Genomic DNA, 22,696 nt, shown 5'->3' with positions numbered 1-22,696 from the left:
TTTCCTACGTCTTGTCATAGGTTTTTGCCATGGGTATATGTAGCCCGATGTGTAATCCGTGGCATCTCGTTGGAACTTGTCCCTCTTGATGACTTGTAGTTGTTTTTTATGTGACTCTATTTTTTCATCCATTTCCACAGTAAATTTGCCACATTCATCTGTACTCATACTATCCATGAGTTTCCGTTTAAATTCTACTATCTGTGCCTCCAATTTAGGTATCTCCTCCATAATCCGATCGATAGTTAAAGTCATCGAATCAAATGAGGCCTTGTTCCAAATTTTGGTCCATGTAAAGCAAAAGTTGGCATCATTGGGGAACATCAACGGACTGCGGATTACAGACCCCCCAGGAAGCACAGACGAGCGCGCAGAGGGGGCAGGCGGCACAAATATCAAAAATCGATTGAGGCAACGGCCACGACAGCAGAAAACAGTACACAGGAACACATAGTGGAGACCATAGTAGTCAATATTTCTTCAATAGATCTCACATCGGCCCAGCAGTCACTGTTGGAAAAGGGACTCTCCTTTGCCCCTACAGCATGGCCCCAACTTGTGGACCTTGATATAGATCTTCAGAGGTTTTATCGATCGATACGGTTGAAATATTATTTTAGTGCACCCCAGGTTAGCCTGTTTGGATAGTCTCAGGTTACGGATGAGGAATTACTATCTCTACATACCCCACTGAGAATTAAGAGTAGATTCAATCCCCCCTCTTGTCAAGTCATTGATCAGTTTATGAAAAAAACCAATGAGCAAATTGATGTTATGCTTCGAACTGTGTCAATGGACAGAACTGTTTCAATTAAACATAATCTCACTATAGATGAGAGAAGAGTAATTCAAGAACTTGCCAACAATCCAGAAGTTACTATTAAGCAGGCCGATAAAGGCGGGGCAGTAGTGATCATGGACACTGCGGAGTATAAGAAAGAGATATATCGATTGTTGGCTGATACATCTACTTATGTGAGATTAGACAAAGATCCAACTAGAGAATATCAAGGGAGGATTGAGTTGATATTGAAAAAGGCAGTAGAGGAAGGGATAATTGATGAAAAGCTTATGGAATTTCTTATTCAAAAATGTCCGGTTATACCGGTCTTCTACATCTGTCCTAAGATACATAAGAGTCTATCCCGGCCACCGGGTCGTCCCATTGTGGCCGGGATAGACTCTATTTTCTCACCTATAGCTAGATATCTAGATGTGGTACTTAGACCATATGTGATAGCAGGTAAATCATATTTGAGAGACACTACTATGTTCATTGAGACCATCAAGAGGCTACCTGAGATACCTGAAGGGGCACTATTGGTCACTATGGATGTCGAGAGCCTCTACACCTCCATCCCACATGATGGAGGTGTAGAGGCGATTGAATCCATCTTGACATGTGCATCTGACTTTATTCGAGTTCAGATTAAATTTTTGTGCAATTTACTTCAGATGTTATTGACATGTAATTATTTCTTAGTTGAAGACCAATTTTTCTTGCAGCTGAGGGGTACGGCGATGGGCTTGAATGTGGCCCCCTCCTACGCTAATATCTTCATGAATTCATATGAGGAGACTTTTGTTTATACAAATGATATATTTACAAATAATGCCATGTGTTGGCTTAGATTCATAGATGATATTTTCTGCGTGTGGAGGGGGTCACATTTGAGCTTACAACAATTCGTTGATATTTTGCATTCACAATGTCAAGCTATACGCTTGACTATCCATAGTGACATGCGGAGTGTGAGCTTCCTTGACACAATGGTAAGTGTCTCTGGAGGTAGGCTAGGCACAGACCTTTACATTAAGCCTACAGACACTAACTCTACGTTGTGTTATGGGAGCTTTCACCCGTTGGCCACAAAATGTTCAATCCCTATGAGTCAATTTCAGAGAGTCTTAAGGATAGTAGATGACGCAGATGTTAGGGAGACTAGATTAAATGAAATGCAAGAAAAGTTCAGGAGAAGACAATATCCACAGAGTCTGCTGAGTAAGGCCGGGGATAAAATCCAGTCACCTGTCAATAGACAGGGACGCTATAGACCTGGTTTTAGCAAGAGAATACCTTTTGTGAGTCAGTTTAATGTATATAGTGATAGGATTGCGGGCATCATACGCAGCAACTGGAATCTATTAAAAACAGCATTTCCCCATATTGAGGAATTTCAAAATCTACCTCTTATGTCATATAAACGGGCTCCAACGTTAAGGGAGAGACTAGTTCGGGCAGACATGGGCACCCAAAGACGGAATACGATTCGGTCAATTCGACCCAATGGTACTTACCCATGTCTCAATTGTGTGCACTGCCATAGTGTTATCAAGGGGAACTATATTTGTCATCCACATTTGGGGACAAGATTCTACATCAAGGGTCAATTTGATTGCAACTCACGTTTTGTGGTGTATGCTCTCAAATGCCCATGTGGGCTACTGTATATAGGACAAACTTCTCAACCTATGAAAGTTAGATTATCGGCACATAAAAGTACTATTAGAAATAATACAGTAGAATTGTCAGTACCCAACCACTTTGCAGAGGCTAGACATTCAGTGAGTCAGCTGCGCTTTCAAATTCTAGAACAAGTTCAACCCTTGAGACGGGGTGGAGATAGAATAAAAAAATTGTTATACAGAGAAGCGGTTTGGATACGTAGGCTTGATACTTTAAAACCCAGAGGTATGAATAGGGACTATGATATGCTGCCATTTGTTTAAATGTTATTTTTATTTTTAATTTTTTCAAATTATAGGTTTCCCGTTGCTGCGTATGGTAACCTGCTGACTAGTGTCCTGCTAGAATGGACTAGTTGAGTATTATTGAGATGACTACAGCATTGAGTTTCTGGTCTGTTTATATGTGAGCGTATCTGCGCTGGTCTGGGGCTTCTCTACTGTCGCCTAGTTACAGTGGGCAGGCAGATGATGATACATCCGCCTTGCAACGCTGTGACGCGGCGCGACCTGAGGGCGGAGAGTTCTGTCCTCGAGGAGGCAGTCTCCTGTCAGGTCCGCTCGCTGGATGGGCGGAGCCTGGCATGATGTCATCGTAGACTGCTTCCTTATTGGTCGGCGCTGCGCATGGCGGCACTGGAGTCTGTCCTCATTCCGTGCGTAGATAGCCGCTCCCCCTGCTCTACAATTGGTAGACACAGCGCTAGTATGTAAATTAGAAGTTCCCCATTAGGTCCGCTTGGCAGACGTAAGGGGATTGGTCGCCACAGAGCGGCAGACTGCGCTGATTGGTCAGTTTACAAATAAGGATGTATATAAGAAGCATTAGTAATGCTATATGTCAGATACTGGCTGTACTTGATAAAGGAGGTTTGCCCTCCGAAACGTCGTGTTTGTGATGTCGGTTTACTGACAATAAAGATAAAAAAGCATTCAAGTGCATGGTGCCGGATTCATCTTTACCTACAATAGATTGGAATTGTTTGCTGTCAACTCCAGTCCCAGGCACATCCCATTTTGACAAGAAGCTGGTAGTGCGGACTTTCCTCATTTTTTTAGCAGTTTCTCCTTATGTAGCACCCCTATAGTGACTTCCACCTCTGGTGTCTGAGACAGCGGATGATTACTTTGCAAGGGGGAATCATCTACTGCCGTAACCTGAATGGGTGGTTTTACCGGGGTGAGCGGAATACCTAATTTCTTTGCAAATTCGAAATCCATAAAATTAGCTGCAGAGCCTGAATCAACAAAAGCTTCAGAAACCTCAGTTTTATCTTCCCACGTAACAGTACAAGGAAGAAGTAACCGTTTCTCTTCTAGGGGTAAAAGTCGCGCGCCTAGGGTGTTACCCAGAGCCGGCCCGCTCATGAGGCGGGGTGAAACATTTGCCTCAGGCGGCAAACTTCAAAGGGCGGCCGAGCCGGAGGGGTAGTGGGCAGGTCGGGGGTATTGGGCCTAGCGGTGGGGAGGGGGGTCGGACCCCCCCCTCCCTCGCCTGGGTCCCCCGATCTGCGCTCCCCTCCAGCCTGTAATTAGTAAGCTGCTGCCAGATCGTAAGAGGCACGGGAACGCGGAAAAGGTGAGTCCTCCCCGCCCGTGTCCGACCCCCCTCCCCACCGCTAGGCACAATACCCCCGACCTGCCCGCTACCCCTCCGGCTCGGCGGCCGCCCCCCCCCCCCCCCCCGGACAGGGGGGGGGGGGGGGGCGGCGTTCAGCAGCTCTGCTAAATTTGCCTCAGGCGGCAAAAAGTGACGGGCCGGCCCTGGTGTTACCCCCTACAACTCCTAGGCGGTAGCGTTTCCCGACTTGTTAGGGCAATTACGTACTCTATGACCCCCCTCTGCGCAGTAAAGACACAGCCGCTCAGACATTCTACGTCTTCGCTCCACTTGGGATAGTTTCGACCGACCAATTTGCATTGGTTCGGGTGGAGGCGAGACGGGAGCAGGTGGAGTTACTGGAGGCGCAGCGTAGGACACCATTCTTACATGACTACTACCCCGGGTCTGTTTTTGATAACGCAGCCTGCGGTCGACTCGAATGGCCGATGAAATGGCCTCATCGACTGTTTTAGGTTCCGGCAGACTTAACATGAGATCTGAGACCTCATCTGACAACCCTGATAAGAAACAATCTAAGAGGGCATAGGTGTCCCACCTGGCTGAAACTGACCACCTCCTAAATTCGGCTGCGTAATCCTCGACCGGACCCTTGCCTTGACGCAAAAGCTTGAGCTTCCGCTCAGAAGTCGCAGCAAGGTCTGGGTCGACGTAAATTACTGCCATAGCTTTAAAAAATTCATCCACTGATGTGAGGGCTAAGTCTCCGGTGGGCAAACTGTACGCCCACGTCTGAGAATCGCCTGATAACAAAGTCTTAATAAATGTGACCCTTTGGGCCACAGTTCCAGAAGATCGGGGTCTCAACTCAAAGTAAGATAACACTCTACTTCTAAAATTTTGGAAGTCAGATCTGTGACCAGAAAATCTCTCAGGTACAGGCAAACGTATGTCAGAGCTAGGAGGGGATCGCACCTCATCCACTGCTGTCTGGAGGGTTTGTAAAGAACCAGACAAGGCCTCATAGTCTTGTGACTACCCAGCACTTGGTTGATGTTTTCCACCGAAGTGGCAAGTGCGCCCAGACGGTCAGCATGTGCGTCCATTTGCATTTTGGTCTGGCGTTCTGTAACGATCTGTAACACAGAGAGGATCTGATTACCGGTGATCAGGGCAGTTTCCAGGCTAAAATGCACCCAGTGCGAGAGTGTAAAAATTGCGCCCCCCCCGTGCCGGAGCCAGGTATAGGTGCCTGCAGTATAGGTTAGCTAGGTCTAGTTGCACTCAGGCTATAGGTCCCCCCAATATAGGTAGCAAGGCATAGGTGCCCCAGTATAATTGCCCCCAGTATAGATTAGCCAGGTAGGTGCCTCCAGTATAGGTATCCAGTATAGTTCAGGGGCGGACTGGCCAGGGGGGAAGGGGGACAATCTCCCCCCAGGCCACCTTTCATTCAGTGATTTAGGGTAGGTTTGGTGTCTGGTGTATTGGGGTTTGTTGTAAGGCAATGTGAAACTTGAGGCTAGCTGATAAAAGTGCAATCAGAGGACAGGCAAGCTGGTAAATATATACAGCATGATGCAGAGCTTGCCTGGAGGGTCCGTGGGCAAACATCTGTCTGGTCTCTCCCTATTGTTATTATGACTGCATGTGTGGATAAGGTGTTATACAAGTTAAAGTTTTTGACAGTCCCTAGAATCCAGGAGGGCTACTTTCTGACTTGTGTGAGAGACTGGCAGGGACAGGAGTCCTATGACAGGCAAGTAGCCTCTGTGTGATGTGCAATACAGATAAGCTCTCTGCTCCATCTCAGGCTATTCTCAATTTCTCTCCACTCCTCCTCTCTCTGGGCTAGTGCACGCCAAAATCGCAATAGCAATCGCTAACAATTTGTGAGTGTGATTTTGTGAAACGATTTTCAGAGCGTTTTTTTTTTTAATGAATTGCTCCAAAAAATGCTACATGCAGTGTGTAGCATTTTTTGGAGCAATTAATTAAAAAAAAGCTCTGAAAATCGCTTCACAAAATCACACTCACAAATTGCTAGCGATTGCTATTGCGATTTTGGCGTGCACTAGCCCAGAGGAGTGGAGAGAAATTGAGAATAGCCTGAGATGGAGCAGAGAGCTTATCTGTATTGCACATCACACAGAGGCTACTTGCCTATCATAGGACTCCTGTCCCTGACAGTCCCTCACACAAGTCAGAAAGCAGCCCTCCTGGAGTCTAGGGACTGTCAAAAACTTTTCAACTTGTATAACACCTTACCCACACATTCAGTCATAATAACAATGGGGAGAGACCAGACAGATGTTTGCCCACAGACCCTTCAGGCAAGCTCTGCATTCATGCTGTGTATATTTGCCAGCTTGCCTGTTCTCTGATTGCACTTTTATCAGCTAGCCTCAAGTTTCACATTGCCTTACAACAAACCCAAATACACCAGACACCAGACCTGCCCTAAATCACTGAATGAAAGGTGGCCTGGGGGGAGATTGCCCCCCTTCCCCCCTGGCCAGTCAGTGTAGCTGTATACAGTGCTTCCCTGAACTAATTACTTTGCAGTCCCCCGGGGAGAGGGAGGGAGAGTTCACAGCGCCCTTTGGCTGTCTGCGCTCAGGGCTGCCGCACGGCTGCACGGCCCCTAGAAACGGGTCTGCCGGTGATCTGCAGTATCACCGAGAATGCAGAATATACCCAATTATTGATGATCTGCAGTATCACCGATAATCAGATATATCTACTAACCTCTGGACACCTGAGTAATGAGAGTGTTTGGTGCAACAGTAATACTTTGAGTACTGCACCTCAGGAGGAGGTACAGAAGCAGTAAGGAGTACTGCACAGAAGTATGTTCCTTCCGATGGCCTAGACTCTCCCGAGGGAGGAGCTAGGCTGAGAGTAGGAAGGACAGAGCGTAAGTGACACCAGTGAGAGGGTGTCACTAACAGGTCTGGGAACTGCCTCTAACAGTAAGGCCAGTTCTCGAGGTCGGGCAAGCCAGGTCGTTAACACACTGACAGATAAGGTACAAATTCAGGAGACAGATACGGAATCCAATGAACAGGCAGGGTCTGGCAACGGAGTATCAGAATAGCAAGGTACAGAGTCAGGAGGCAAATACAGAGTTCAGGAACGAGCAGAGTTTGGCAACAGGATATCAGAAATAGCAAGGTACAGAATCAGAGTTCAGAGGAATAGTCAGGCAGGCAGAAGGTCATAACAAATAATACAGATCAATATTCCTAATGCTAAGGTGTGAGTTCCGTGATCATCAACACCTTTGGAAACTATGCTAGAACACAGATACAGACAAGGTCTGAGTGCTACCACGTAGTGATCGCAATGCCAGACACCAGAGAAATGACCAGCACCCAGTATATATACCACAGCGCTCACCAGCGCCACCCCTAAGTGCTGGACCAATGGAAGGTGGTGAAAACGTCAGCTGACCAGCTTTATTTTTGGAATTCGTGAGTAGTTCCTAGTTTTACCATTATGCACTGGGTTGCAAGTTTTCTGGGGTGATCTTCCTTGTTGATTACAAGATGTTGTCTTGGTAACTTTGTTCAATGGTTTACATTGACGGTCCTATATGAGTGGTTCCATTTATTTGATACTTTTATTCAGTATGTCTACTAACATATATTATCCTCCTATAGGAGTCCTGATATCTGGATGATGGTTTTTTGCCTTACGTATACTCGGTGTACAGAAATAAACTACAGTGTCCTTCCTCGCCTCTCTCACATTTGTGGACAAAGCTTTTTTGGACGGAGCTCCCTGTGCGTCTTTTATGTGTGTTTTTTGTGTATATTTTTTTGTGTATATTCTTATATTTATTTTCATTTTTTATTTTGTTTTTTCAAAAAAACTTTTTGCTATATGATATGGATAATTTTCTGTGGTTGTAACTACATTTGCAGCAATATCCGATTTGACCACTAGATGGCAACATTTGATTATGTACATGTTTACTGAGATATTTTGTGTGTATTCTGTATTTCTTACCATATGTAATTACTGATGTCTATTTACCTGACTGATTTATATGTATATATTTTTTTCTGTATTCATATGAGGGACTTTTTCTGGTCATTTATGGGGCTAACTATCCCCAAACTATGTCTTTATCTTATCCCCGTTCAGTATCCCCCTTTTACCCTACCGCCACTACATTTCCCATGATCCTTGTGGGCTTAGAGAGGAAGCGGGGCGGCGTCATTTGACGCAGCTTCCGGTTCTTCCTAGTGCGCGGCCGCGCACACTACTTGTCAGTACAGGTTGTTCCCTGTCCCCGCCCACTCAGGTCCTTCATTAAATAGCCGGCCACTTACGTAGGTCCTTTAGCCCAGTCGAAGCTGCACATTTAGGCAGCGAATCGCGACGGCGTCCGCGGGGCACTCCATTCCCTTGCCTGCCTTTCCTCCTACCTGGTAAGCTACAGCCCTATCTTGCATCCTCACTACTTAGCACTTTATCGTTTGTTTACTTGTATTCCTTTTCTGCACCATTGTCTTATTTATCTTTACTTTTTTTTTATCATCCTACAAGTTCCAAAAGCTATTCTAATGTGTTCTGGCTAACTGCAGCACTTTCTACTAACACAGTCTCTGTAATAAATCAATGTATCTTTCCCCTGTCAGACTTGTCGGCCTGTGTCTGGAAGGCTGCCAAGTTCTTCAGTGTTGTGGTTCTGCTATGAACTCCCCTTTATGCACACTGCCTGTGTGTTATTTAGGATTAGAGCAGCTTCTCTCTTCTCTCTCTTATCTTTTACAAGCTGGATAAATTGTCCTCTGAGCTGGCTGGGCTTTCACATACTGAGGAATTACAAACAAAGGCAAAGCTGTTTGCAGGAAGAAAAGAGCAGCCTGAAACTTCAGTGCATGGGGGAAAGAAACACACAAATGATCCCTTGAGATTCAAAAGGAAGGCTGTATACAGCCTGCTTGTGTATGGATGTATTTTCTATGTGTGGACATACTGTACATCAACCTACTTCCTGTTTTGGTGGCCATTTTGTTTGTTTACAAACAAACTTTTTAAAACTGTTTTTAACCACTTTTAATGTGGCGAGGAGCGGCGAAATTGTGACAGAGGGTAATAGGAGATGTCCCCTAACGCACTGGTATGTTTACTTTTGAGCGATTTTAACAATACAGATTCTCTTTAAGTGTTTTTATCATTTTTGCATACTGAATAAAGTTTTTTGACTATTCATTATTGAACTGAGTGGTGCGGTTTTTAGGGAACTACTCCTCTCTTTGTTGTGTCCAGCTTGGTCAGCTGACTCTTCTCTGGCTGTCATATAAGTTCTGCCTCTCAGCGTCCTTCTGAACCTGTGTGGACTAGCAGTCCCAGCCACACCAGACATGTTTTGCAATGTATCCGTCAATTCGGGCGCGGGGGTCGCCGCACTGTTCTCCAAGCCAGTGGCGGCTTCCCCGCGTCCAGCCACAATGTCAGTAGTATTGCTATGCGCGCAATCTGCCGCATCCAACGCGGACTCCACCGCTCTGACTATGCGGCATGCGGGGGTTTCTTCGCGTTATGCCGCCATGTTGGACGCGGAAACAGCCGCCTCACTCTGAGCACTTGCGGCGGCTTTTCCGCGTTTCCTCACAATTACTCCATTATACCGTAATCTGTTGTATTGTAAACAGGATGCCGTCTATTCCAATGTCAGCTTTGGTTCATTATTACATTTTAAATAAAGTTTTTAAAATAATTTTATGTATTTTTAGATTTGAGGACAATTAATGATTATTTTTGAGTCTAATTTTTATAATTAGCAAATGCACTTAATGGTTTGCATTCATCCCTTTGTAAACGCCAGGGGGAATGCATGCTTAGGCACGCATTCTCCCCTGATAGACGCCGAAAATCCTTTTGCGGAGATTCTGCTCAGTGGCCAATCGGAATGGAGCGGAAGTGGAAGTGACATCACCTGGAACGCAGCACCATTTCCAGGAAGCACTTTCCATCCGGGCCGGCGTGAGATTTGAGAACGCCTTTTAGCGGATACATAGAAGGTATAAATTTGCCGTTCTAGCCATTTGCTCTTTTAGCCCCTGAGGAAACTTAAAGCTAATGGGAACCGGTTTAAAAAAAAAGTCAGATACTCACCTAAGGAGAGGGAGGCTTTGGGTCCTATAGAGCACTCCCTCTCCTCTCCCATTGCCCGCTGCTGTCCTGGCTCCCCCGTAGCAGTATTCGATAGTTTTGGTCAAATACCGCTGTCTCCTGGCCGAAAGGAGGCTTCAGAAATGCTTCGGGAGGACTCGGCTCCCGAAGACTTCCGAAGTCCCCTCGGCGTGGGATGAGAACGGAGGAGCCAGCGCAGCACCGGGACCACCGGGAGAGGAGAGGGATGGCTCATTAGGACCGAGCCTTCCCTCTCCTTAGGTGAGTATCTGACTTTTTTTTTTTTTAAACAGGGGTTACATTAGCTTTAACAATGAAACCGGTCGGGTGAGGCGGACATTTTGCTGGACGGCGTCCAGTGAGTTTGTACATGCTGTATATAGATTTGGGTCCCTGTCACAAGGGCCCTCATGTGAGTGGTCTTTTATTGATGTTTTTTAAAGGAAGTTTTTGAAAATAAATTTTATAAGATTGATACGCTTAAATGAGTATTTTATATATTTTTTTAACATATGCAACCACTGTGGATATAACTATTCGAGCAAGTGTGGACACCATAGTTTGAAACAGAGGACCAGTAGGGAAGATACTGTCCGCTGGTCGTGTGATGCCTTATTTCAGACCCTGTAATTAAGGTCTGATACAGTCTGGTAAGCGCACTGTGTTTTGTGGTGTTTTGCTGGTGGAGGAGATATGAGATTAGCGGTGAAGGTTATATATTGCATATTAGAAGGACACTAAACTGGAGTGTTGGACTTTGGCAGCTTATCTTATAAAGAACTCTTATCTTATTTTATTACATTCTATTTTTAAATTTGTGTTTATATGATTGCACTGATATAGTTTATTATTGTCTACATGGCCTATTATTGCCTGCTGCTGCCACACGTTACTCCTCCTCCTCCTCTTGCTGTTGCTGCTTTTACCCTAATGCTGTCTGTGCTCCCACCGCCAGGGTCCACAGAATTATGCGCTGCTGCCATGCGCCACTAGCTATTACGCCATTACAATAGCTATATATTTTGATAACATTTTTTTTAGAGGTGTCTGGGTTTAACCACTTAACTAGCGCCTAACGCCGATAGGCGGCGGCAGGTCGTAAGTGGAATTACATGGAAATGGCCGCTCGTTCGAGCACCAGAGTGGCAAAATTATCGGGTAGAGCATTTATTCTTTTATTCTTATTCTTTACAAGCTATCAACTGATATGTTTATTTTGTGTGAATCGTTCATCTCTGGACACCCAGATGCCTGCCCCCAGGAGAAATGAGTATAGGGGTACATAGTACCCCTTACCCATTTCCGCAAAGGGTTAAATAAAATAAAAACACAACCACAAAAAAAGTATTTTATTATTCTAAATTAACCACAAATATTTACCTGTACCTTTAAAAAAAAGTCGGCAGGTTTTGGCGGCTAATCAGGAATACTTTTTTGTTTGAAATTTTAAAATCGATTTTCTCAAAAACTAAAAGTTCTTTTTGTAGCCACATCTCACCTTTATAATCCATGCAATTTTGGTGATTGTAGCATGTATGGAGGCTTTGCTATTAGCTAAACCACCATTTCCGTGATCTGGGCCGTGAATTTCTGTGATTGCCTCATTCATGGGAAAAATCCGGGTCGAATTTGTGAGTCCATTTCAAATCCAGAAAAATAATCACGCCATTTCCAGATTTTTTTCAACCACGGCCAAATAGTCGAATCCGTGATTGGGGATATCCGAGCATCATTGTGGAACTCTCTCCCACTGCCCATCAGGCTTGCCCCCACCTTCAACACCTTCAAAAAAGCACTCAAAACTCACTTCTTCAAGGAGGCCTACATCAACTCAACACTGCCCTAACCCTCTCTGCCAAGAACTTCTTGATGCACCCCCTCCTTTCGTGTCACCAACCTCTCTAGATTGTAAGCCTTTGGCAGGGCCCTCTCCCCTTGTGTATCATACTTGACTGTGTGCACTTTACCCAGATTTATGGAACTTGTATTTTTATCACTACCACTCCAGTGTATGATCTGGCATTGTATTACTATCTCTGCATTGTGTTGAGTATCTTATTGCTTATTACCTGTATTGTTGTATCTATTGTCTATTACCTGTATTGTGTAGTGTTGATCGAACAGTGTTCGACGCTATTCGTTATTCCTCGAATAATGGGCCGTTCGGGTTAGAGTCAAACACAGCCAAACACCGCATGGTGTTCGCGACGATGCTCGGCCACGCTGCTCGAACTCCTTCCCCCTACTGTGATTGGCTGAGCGTGCTCCGAACTTGGCCGAGCGTGCACCGAACTTGGCCGAACGGTCACCCGAACGCGCGGCTCGCGCTGTGATTGGCCGAGTGGGTCACGTGGTTCGGGCCTATAAATACCCGAATGCGCGTTATCGACGCCATTTGCTTTGGGGTTTAGCTTTGGGTAGGTAGGAGGGAGCATCAGCGTAGCGCACTTCCAGCTAGGCCAGCCACAGGTCCCTGGCCCCCAGCCTCACCGCTGACAGTAGCACCCACAGGGCCTCTGCCTCACACAGCACTGCTGCAGCCACAGAGGACACAGCCTCTGCCTCACCGCTGACAGCAGCACCCAGCCACCAACAGAGCCCCTGCCTCACCACTGCCAGACAGGCCAGCCACAGGGCCCTATCCTCACCGCTGACAGCACCCACAGGGCCTCTGACTCACCACTGCCAGCAGGCACTGCCAGCAGCAGTGTTGCACCAAAAGACAGTACTTTCAGTGGCAGGTGGGACAGTTGTCTCCAAAAAAACACACTGTATTGCAATTACTTTTGTCTTAGTGTTGCACCAAAAGACAGTACTTTCAGTGCCAGCTGGGATCAGTTGTCTCCAAAAAAAACACACTGTATTGCAATTAATTTTGTCTTAGTGTTGCACCAAAAGACTGTACTGTCAGTGGCAGCTGGGATCAGGTGTCTCCAAAAAAACACACTGTATTGCAAATAATTTTGTCTTAGTGTTGCACCAAAAGACAGTACTGTCAGTGGCAGCTGGGATCAGTTGTCTCCAAAAAAACACACTGTATTGCAATTAATTTTGTCTGTGTTGCACCAAAAAACAGTACTGTCAGTGGCAGCTGGGATCAGGTGTGTCTCCAAAAAAACACACTGTATTGCAAATAATTTTGTCTTAGTGTTGCACCAAAAGACAGTACTGTCAGTGGCAGCTGGGATCAGTTGTCTCCAAAAAACACACTTTATTGCAAATAATTTTGTCTTAGTGTTGCACCAAAAGACAGTACTGTCAGTGGCAGCTGGGATCAGTTGTCTCCAAAAAAAACACACTGTATTGCAATAAATTTTGTCTTAGTGTTGCACCAAAAGACAGTACTTTCAGTGGCAACTGGAATCAGTTGTCTCCAAAAAAACACACTGTATTGCAATTAATTTTGTCTTAGTGTTGCACCAAAAGACAGTACTGTCAGTGGCAGCTGGGATCAGTTGTCTCCCAAAAAACACACTTTATTGCAATTAATTTTGTCTTAGTGTTGAATCAAAAAGAGTAATTTCAGTGCCAGGTGGGATCACTTGTGTCTCTAAAATAAACACAATTTATTGCTTTTTTTTGCGCAGTTTTGAACCAAAAACAGTACTTTCATTGCCAGCTGGGATCAGTTGTGTCTCAAAAAAACACACTTAATTGCATTTTACTCGTGCTTAGTGTTGTATAATGAAACAGTACTTTCAGGGGAAAAATTGTGCCCACAAATAATAATATTAAAAAAGTTTATTTCATCTTTGTGACAAGTAACGAGTAACGACTACTATGAAGAAATCCAGTGAAAGAGGGAGGGGCAGGGTAAGAGGTGTTTCCCCTGACGGTTCACATAGAGGCCGTGGTGGCGCACCTAAGAAAACCCACTCAATACCGCCCATCTTTTCCAGGCAAAAAACAACCCTCAATAATCCAGAAGAACAGGACCAGTTAGTAAATTGGTTGACCTCTCAAGCGTCCAGCAGTGGGTTAAGCACCAGCCCATCCTTGTCAGGCACGAGGTCCTCTTCCATTTACAAGGAGCCAGTGGGCACAAAGGTGACGCAACCAGCAGCTACACCATGCACACAACGGCCAAATAACCGAAGAATTGTTCCACGACACAATGGGCTATTCGCAGGATCTATTCTCATTCCCAGTCCCACCCCCACAAACTTGCATCTGTGAAAGGATAATGGAACAGCCCCAAATCTTGTGCCCGGATTCACAAGCAGTGGATGCTGAAAATGCACCAATTACTGAAAGGCAAAGCAAGGCCGAAGACACCCAAATCTCAGCGCAATGTGCGCATGAATTTGAATCGCAGGAGGTCTGCCTACAAGATGAGGAAGAGATGGGATTGAGGTGGGCAGAGGTTGTTCTGGGGGGGGGAGCTCTACTCCACTGCACACATATGAGGCGATGGAAGAGGAGGGTTTGGACGATGAGTCCACAGACCCGGATTGGGAAGCAGACCGTCGCCGTCGGGGTAGCAGTATAGATGAGTCAGCTGAAGAACCCACTGCTGCAAGAGTTCCGTTGTGTCACAAAGTAGTCAGGGAATATCGGCCACAACAAGCGCACAAGTGAGACGCAAAAGAGGCACGCACCAAACTCCCAAGCAAAGCAGTAGGTCCTCCAAAGTCTGGTCTTTCTTTGAAGACAGCAGGGAGGATGTAACCATGGTGATTAGCAAGGTGTGCAGGACCACACTGAGCAGGGGAAAAAATGTCAACAACCTCACTACCACCAGCATGCGCCGGCACATGAAAGCCAAACATAGCACTCTGTGGTCAAACGCGCAAGGCCAGGGTACCGGCTCGCTTCCAGCTCCCAGCAACACTGCCTCCGTTACAAACAGTAATGGAGTAGCGCTGGACAATGGGGCTTATTGCAGCTATGAGGCAGCGGGGCGCTCCAGACCACGCAATGAAGAGTAGTAAACAGACAAAGGTACCTCAGCGCAATGAGAACGGGCATTGCCATTAAAGTTGCAGATCACGTAAGAAGCTGTGACGTAATGTGTAAAGATAGTACAGTACCTTTGTTGGTGAATCCCCAGCGCATACAAAGTCAGACATGCGCCTTTTTCACCTCTATTCTTGATTATCCCGAGATCCTTCTGTCACGGCCAGTGACAGTAACTCCGTGCGGCAAGAAAGCCAGCTCCGAGGCTCCGATCAGGTGATCTCCCGCCTCACTTCCTGTTTCCACCGGCAGATGCGTCCCAGCGTGGTTCCGATTTCCCCGTGGCCACAGGTGGTCAGTGCCTCCTGGTGGATAATTTCTTGATTTTATTGCACATCAAACGGTAACCTCATTCCCGACTTGAGTTTCGGCCTTTCGCCTTCCTCAGGGGGTGGGGTTACACAATTAGAAGCTGGATAATATACATAAAACTCCACCCCTCTTAGTTGTTAACCCTTTCAGTTCAACAACATATAGCCAGGGCTCATGAGGCGGGGTGAAACATTTGCCTCAGGCGGCAAACTTCAAAGGGCGGCACCCGCCCGGGGGGGCCGGCCGCCGAGCCGGAGGGGTAGCGGGCAGGTCGGGGGTATTGGGCCTAGCGGTGGGGAGGGGGGTCGGACCCCCCCTCCCTCGCCTGGGTCCCCCGATCTGCGCTCCCCTCCAGCCTGTAATTAGTAAGCTGCTGCCAGATCGTAAGAGGCACGGGCGGGGAGGACTCACCTTTTCCGCATTCCAGCGAGCGCTCCACTGACGTCACTTCCTGCATCGCCGCCCACTGTATTGTAAGTGGACGGCGATGCAGGAAGTGACGTCAATGGAGCGCACGATGGAACGCGGAAAAGGTGAGTCCTCCCCGCCCGTGCCTCTTACGATCTGGCAGCAGCTTACTAATTACAGGCTGGAGGGGAGCGCAGATCGGGGGACCCAGGCGAGGCACAATACCCCCGACCTGGGGGGGGCGGCGTTCAGCAGCTCTGCTAAATTTGCCTCAGGCGGCAAAAAGTGACGGGCCGGCCCTGCATATAGCAACATGGTGGATGAATTCAAACAAAAATATAACATTGCATATACATAATAAAAGGAACAATATATTATAATACAATATAATACAAGAATGGCTTATATATAAAGGTGATCTAAAATATGTAATTATAAAATGATGAAATTGAGAAATTGTATAAAATTATATAAAAATATGAGAATTGTGAATTAATGAAAGGGGCGATTGCTCAATCTACGGGTATATGATCCACAATTACATACGCATCATAATAATGTCTATAACCTCCACTTATTCGTCCTTGATAAAACAATTCAAGTCTATGTTGACATTTAAGCCGTTAGGGGTTAGGGATTGTAATTGGAAAATCCATCGGGTTTCAAGCTGAGATAAGGTTTTTATCACATTGCCACCCCTCCAATGCGGCTCACTAGTGTCAATGCCGTAACATCTGATCCCAACAGGGTTACTACTATGAAACTTAGAAAAATGTTCTGGTACACTATGCATTTTTTTGTCCGGGTGATGTTATAAATGTGCTCCGAGCACCTTTTCTTAATCCGTCTGCCAGTCCAACCAACATACTGGAGGCCACACGGGCACTCCAGTATGTAGATTACATTGATCGTGTTGCATGTTATGAAACAATCGATTTTGAAACTTCTTCCATTCTTAAATGATGTGAAGGTGGTTACTCTGCGTCCTCCAAAATTTGCAGAATTTTAATAACATTATTTGGGACAATTGCTTTTTATGCACGGCAGATGTGAAAATCCCTCTATACGTGCATTCCTATTGATAAAGATGGTAACATCATCCAATCCCATCTACAACGCACAGATGATTTGAGGAAGGACCAAGTAGATTTTATTTGTAAACTTTTGAGCTTCTCCACCAATTGTAATAACTTCTGGTTTGACAACAAGTTTTATTTACAGAAAAGGGGTGTAGCGATCGGGGCCACGCATGTCCCCAGTGTAGTAGCTAACCTATACATGGCCGAGTGGGAGACTCTATTCCTGGAACCTTATCGGAACGGTCCCTTACTGTTCTGGAAACGCTTTATCGATGACTGCCTGTTTATATGGCAGGGGGATGAATCCTCCCTTTTAGCATTTATAAGTTTTATTAATACCAATGAGTGGAATTTACAGTTCTTGGTGCAGCATAGTAAAACGGAAGTAAACTTTTTGGCCGGACCTGCGTCCCAACGAGTTGATGACAGCACATACCTCTCTGGCTCCTTCTCCCCCAATGCCTCTACAAGCTCTACCTCATCCTGCATCGCTAACCCAGCAACAGGAGCGTGGAAGCGGTGCAGCACAGCTGTTGCCATGTGTCAGCAAGCCTTATTGAAGCTGATCTGCCTTGGAGATAAGCAGCACACAGGTGCAGAAATTTGGAAGGGAATCAAGGAAGAGACACAGTTGTGGCTGGCACCGCTGGACCTGGAACCAGGCATGGTTGTGTGTGTGATAATGGGAGCAATCTCATTTGCACGTTAAAGTTGCCAAAGCTGAGACACATCCCTTGCCTGGCCCACATTCTGAACCTAGTTGTTCAGCGGTTCCTGAGGACATACCCAGGCGTGGCGGATCTTCTGCTGAAGGTGCGATGAGTGGCAAAACATTTCCGAAAGTCCAGTACTGCTTTGGGCGCACTCACCAGTTGCAGCAGCGATTCAGTCTACCCAACCATCGCTTGGTGTCTGATGTCCCCACGCGGTGGAATTCTACGCTGCACATGCTAGCACGCCTTTTCGAGCAGAAAAGTGCAGTAGTCCAGTAGTCCAAGAGTGGAGCAGTACCGAGGCTTATCCAGTTGTCTATGGCTCCGCCCCCCTCGGGACTTCTCCTGTGGGGGCGGTACATAGACATGCTCTTTATGTAGAAAGATGACGAGGCATCATTGTTGGAATTTGTTGGAAGTCTGAATAGGAATGATTTAAATATCAAGTTAAGTTGTGAGTACAGTAAGGTATCAATTCATTTTTTGGATCTACAGATCAAAATGAATAAAGAGGCCCTGACTACCAGAACTTTTTTAAACCTACAGATCAAAATGGTTTTATCCCGGTAGGAAGTTGCCATCATCAAAATTGGAAGAGGGTGGTCCCAAAAGGACAATTTATGAGGTTGTATCGAAATTGCAGCAATCGGGAAGATTTTAGAGAAGAGGCCACGATCTTGAAGGAACGTTTTATTAAAAAAGATATAGAAAAGTAGATTTAGACAAAGTGGAAGAAGCTATTTTGGCAATAGACAGATTCCCATTGTTAGAGGAGAAGAATAATGAGGCAAAGAAGGTTTTGTTTTGCCCTTTTGTGACCGATTATAGTGTACAACACAATAAAATTAAGAAAATCTTGAATAAGCACTGGCCGATACTTAAAGAAGATCCAGTTTTGGGTTCATTGGTACCTTCACGACCAGAGGTGATCTACAGAAGGGCACCTAATATTAAAAATTTGATAACGGGGAGTGCCATAGATCAACCACATTACAGGGGTTTGAGCTTTTTTGGGGAAAAGCGTTTTTTTAAATGTAGAAAGTGTATAGCATGTACTACATGTATTCAGACTCCTAGTACTCAAACGAGTTTTTCTAATAATTATGAGATTAAAGAGTTCATAACTTGTGAGTCTAAGTATGTAGTATATCTATTGATCTGCCCTTGTGGATTGAAATATGTCGGGAGAACCAAGAGGAAGTTAAAGAAACGCCTTGGTGAACATGTTAATAATATTAAAAAAGGGTTTGAGGGCCATTCGGTCTCAGACCATTTTAGGTTAAAGCACCAGAGAGATCCATCAGGCTTAATTTTCTGTGGTATCCAAAAATATATTGATCATTGGCGAGGTTCTAACAAAATAAGAGAGGTATCTAAACTTGAAACTAAGTGGATACATGAGCTGAATTGTATGGCCCCATCTGGTTTAAATATAGAACTAGATTTAAATTGCTTCATTTCTAATGTATAAGATCATATTTGTACTATATTTTTCAATATGGAGTGATACAATTTTTGGCCACTAGATGGCAGTATTACCTCCATTATACCGTAATCTGTTGTATTGTAAACAGAATGCCGTCTATTCCAATGTCAGCTTTGGTTCATTATTAAATTTTAAATAAAGTTTTTAATTTGAGGACAATTAATGATTATTTTTGAGTCTAATTTTTATAATTAGCAAATGCACTTAATGGTTTGCATTCATCCCTTTGTAAACGCCAGGGGGAATGCGTGCTTAGGCACGCATTCTCCCCTGATAGACGCCGAAAGTCCTTTTGCGGAGATTCTGCTCAGTGGCCAATCGGAATGGAGCGGAAGTGACGTCACCTGGAACGCAGCACCATTTCCAGGAAGCACTTTCCATCCGGGCTGGCGTGAGATTTGAGAACGCCTTTTCGCGGATACATAGAAGGTATAAATTTGCCATTCTAGCCATTTGCTCTTTTAGCGCCTGAGGAAACTTAAAGCTAATGGGTACCGGTTTAAAAAAGAAAAAAGTCAGATACTCGCCTAAGGAGAGGGAGGCTCTGGGTCCTATAAAGCACTCCCTCTCCTCTCCCGGTGCCCGCTGCTGTCCTGGCTCCCCTGTAGCGGTATTTGACCGTTTTGGTCAAATACCGCTGTTTCGTGGCCGAAAGGAGGCTTCAGAAATGCTTCAGGAGCCCGAGTGCTCCCAAAGACGGGCCGCGATAACACTGCGCACGCGCGCGCGCCCTCTATGACGCACTCGCATGTGCGCCGCCTGTCTTTGGGAGGACTCGGCTCCCGAAGACTTCCAAAGTCCCCTCGGCATGGGATGAGAACGGAGGAGCCAGCGCAGCATCGGGGCCACCGGGAGAGGAGAGGGATGGCTCATTAGGACCAAGCCTTCCCTCTCCTTAGGTGAGTATCTGACTTTTTTTTTTAAACGTCCTGTGAGTTTGTACATGCTGTATATCGCTCTGGGTCCCTGTCACAAGGGCCCTCATGTGAGTGGTCTTTTATTGATGTTTTTAAAGGAGGTTTTTGAAAATAAATTTTATAAGATTGATACGCTTAAATGAGTATTTTATATATTTTTTTACATATGCAACCACTGTGGATATAAATATTCGAGCAAGTGTGGACACCATAGTTTAAAACAGAGGGCCAGTAGGGAAGATACTGTCAGCTGGTCGTGTAATGCCTTATTTCAGACCCTGTAATTAAGGTCTGATACAGTCTTGTAAGTGCACTGTGTTTTGTGGTGTTTTGCTGGTGGAGGAGATTTGAGATTAGCGGCGAAGGTTATATATTGCATATTAGAAGGACACTAAACTGGAGTGTTGGACTTTGGCAGCTTATCTTATCAAGAACTCTTATCTTTTTTTTATTTTATTCTATTTTTAAATTTGTGTTTATATGATTGCGCTGATATAGTGTAACGATTGGTGTCAGCAAAACAGATTTTCTGATTATTGGCGATCTGCAGTATCACCAATAATACAGATGCTATACCCATGGGCGTCCGCAGAAAATTTTCCGGGGGGGGGTGCAAAAAAGGGGAGAGGAAAAAGTGGGGCGGCGCGCATGGCACGCCGCGCCGACATTCTGGGGTGGTGTTGTGTGGCACCAAAAAATGGGGCTACGGAAAAATGGGTGTGGTCATGAACCAGAATGTGGGTGTGGTCGTGGGTGGAGACAAGTTTACATGAACTAAGCAATGGTGGGACATTAGATTAGAACAGTGGTGGCGAACCTTTTGGAGGTCGAGTGTCCAAACTGCAAAGTCACTTTACTATCACAAAGTGCCAACAGCAATTTAAACTAAATACAAACGTTTTAACTCATACATGAACATTATGGAAAATCCAAGTTGAAAATAAACTGTGAAGATAAACAATTTCATCTATCCTACTCCTGAAAAATGTATTCATTTTTTTAGAACCTCCCAGTTTCATTATCTGTTTTAAAAAGCGGAAAAAGTAGGTTTAATGCTATTGTCTCATATGATGATGATTCAGCTTTTTCCATAGTCTCGCAGTTAGCAATCATGTGACCCCCAACAAGACAAATTCAGCAATCATGAGGCTCCCCCATCAAGACAAATTCAGCAATCATGAGGCCCCCAACATGACCAACTCAGCAATCATGAGGCCCCCAACAAGACAAATTCAGCAATCATGAGGCCCCCAACAAGACAAATTCAGCAATCATGAGGCCCCCAACAAGACAAATTCAGCAATCTTGAGGCCCCCAACAAATCATGAGGCCCCCAACAAGACAAATTCAGCAGTCATGAGGCACATAAATAGACAGCATTTCACATAAATAGGCAGAATGCTCCCTTAATATGGTAGACACCTCTCACCTGGCAGCAGTTCCCCAAAATACACTCAATCTGACAGCAGTGGTTCCCCAAAAATAGGTAGCCCCAGGTCTATAGATGTCCCCAGAACTGGTAGCCAGGGGTATATGTGCCCAGTATATGTAGGCAGGGGTATATGTGCCCAGTATATGTAGCCAGAGGTATATGTGCCCAGTATATGTAGGCAGGGGTATATGTACCCAGTATATGTAGGCAGCGGTATATGTGCCCTGTATATGTAGTCAGGGGTATATGTGCCCAGTATATGTAGTCAGGGGTATATGTGCCCAGTATATGTAGTCAGGGGTATATGTGCCCAGTATATGTAGGCAGGGGTATATGTGCCCAGTATATGTAGGCAGGGGTATATGTGCCCAGTATATATAGCCAGTGGTATATGTGCCCAGTATATGTAGGCAGCGGTATATGTGCCCAGTATATGTAGGCAGGGGTATATGTGCCCAGTATATGTAGTTAGAGGTGTATGTGCCCAATATATGTAGTCAGGGGTATATGTGCCCAGTATATGTAGGCAGGGGTATATGTGCCCAGTATATGTAGGCAGGGGTATATGTGCCCAGTATATGTAGTCAGGGGTATATGTGCCCAGTATATGTAGGCAGCGGTATATGTGCCCAGTATATGTAGGCAGGGGTATATGTGCCCAGTATATGTAGGCAGCGGTATATGTGCCCAGTATATGTAGGCAGGGGTATATGTGCCCAGTATATGTAGTCAGGGGTATATGTGCCCAGTATATGTAGGCAGCAATATATGTGCCCTATATATGTAGGCAGGGGTATATGTGCCCAGTATATGTAGGCAGCGGTATATGTGCCCAGTATATGTAGTCAGGGGTATATGTGCCCAGTATATGTAGGCAGCGGTATATGTTCCCAGTATATGTAGTCAGGGGTATAAGTGCCCAGTATATGTAGGCAGCGGTATATGTGCCCAGTATAAGTAGGCAGGGGTATATGTGCCCAGTATAAGTAGGCAGGGGTATATGTGCCCAGTATATATAGCCAGGGGTATATGTGCCCAGTATATGTAGGCAGGGGTATATGTGCCCAGTATATGTAGGCAGGGGTATATGTGCCCAGTATATGTAGGCTGGGGTATATGTGCCCAGTATATGTAGTCAGGGGTATATGTTCCCAGTATATGTAGGCAGCAATATATGTGCCCAGTATATGTATTCAGGGGTATATGTGCCCAGTAGCCA

Source organism: Hyperolius riggenbachi, chromosome 9 (assembly GCF_040937935.1).
Source record: "Hyperolius riggenbachi isolate aHypRig1 chromosome 9, aHypRig1.pri, whole genome shotgun sequence".
Taxonomy (NCBI): domain Eukaryota; kingdom Metazoa; phylum Chordata; class Amphibia; order Anura; family Hyperoliidae; genus Hyperolius; species Hyperolius riggenbachi.
The sequence above is the reverse complement of the archived record's forward strand: the minus strand, read 5'-3'. Positions refer to the sequence as shown.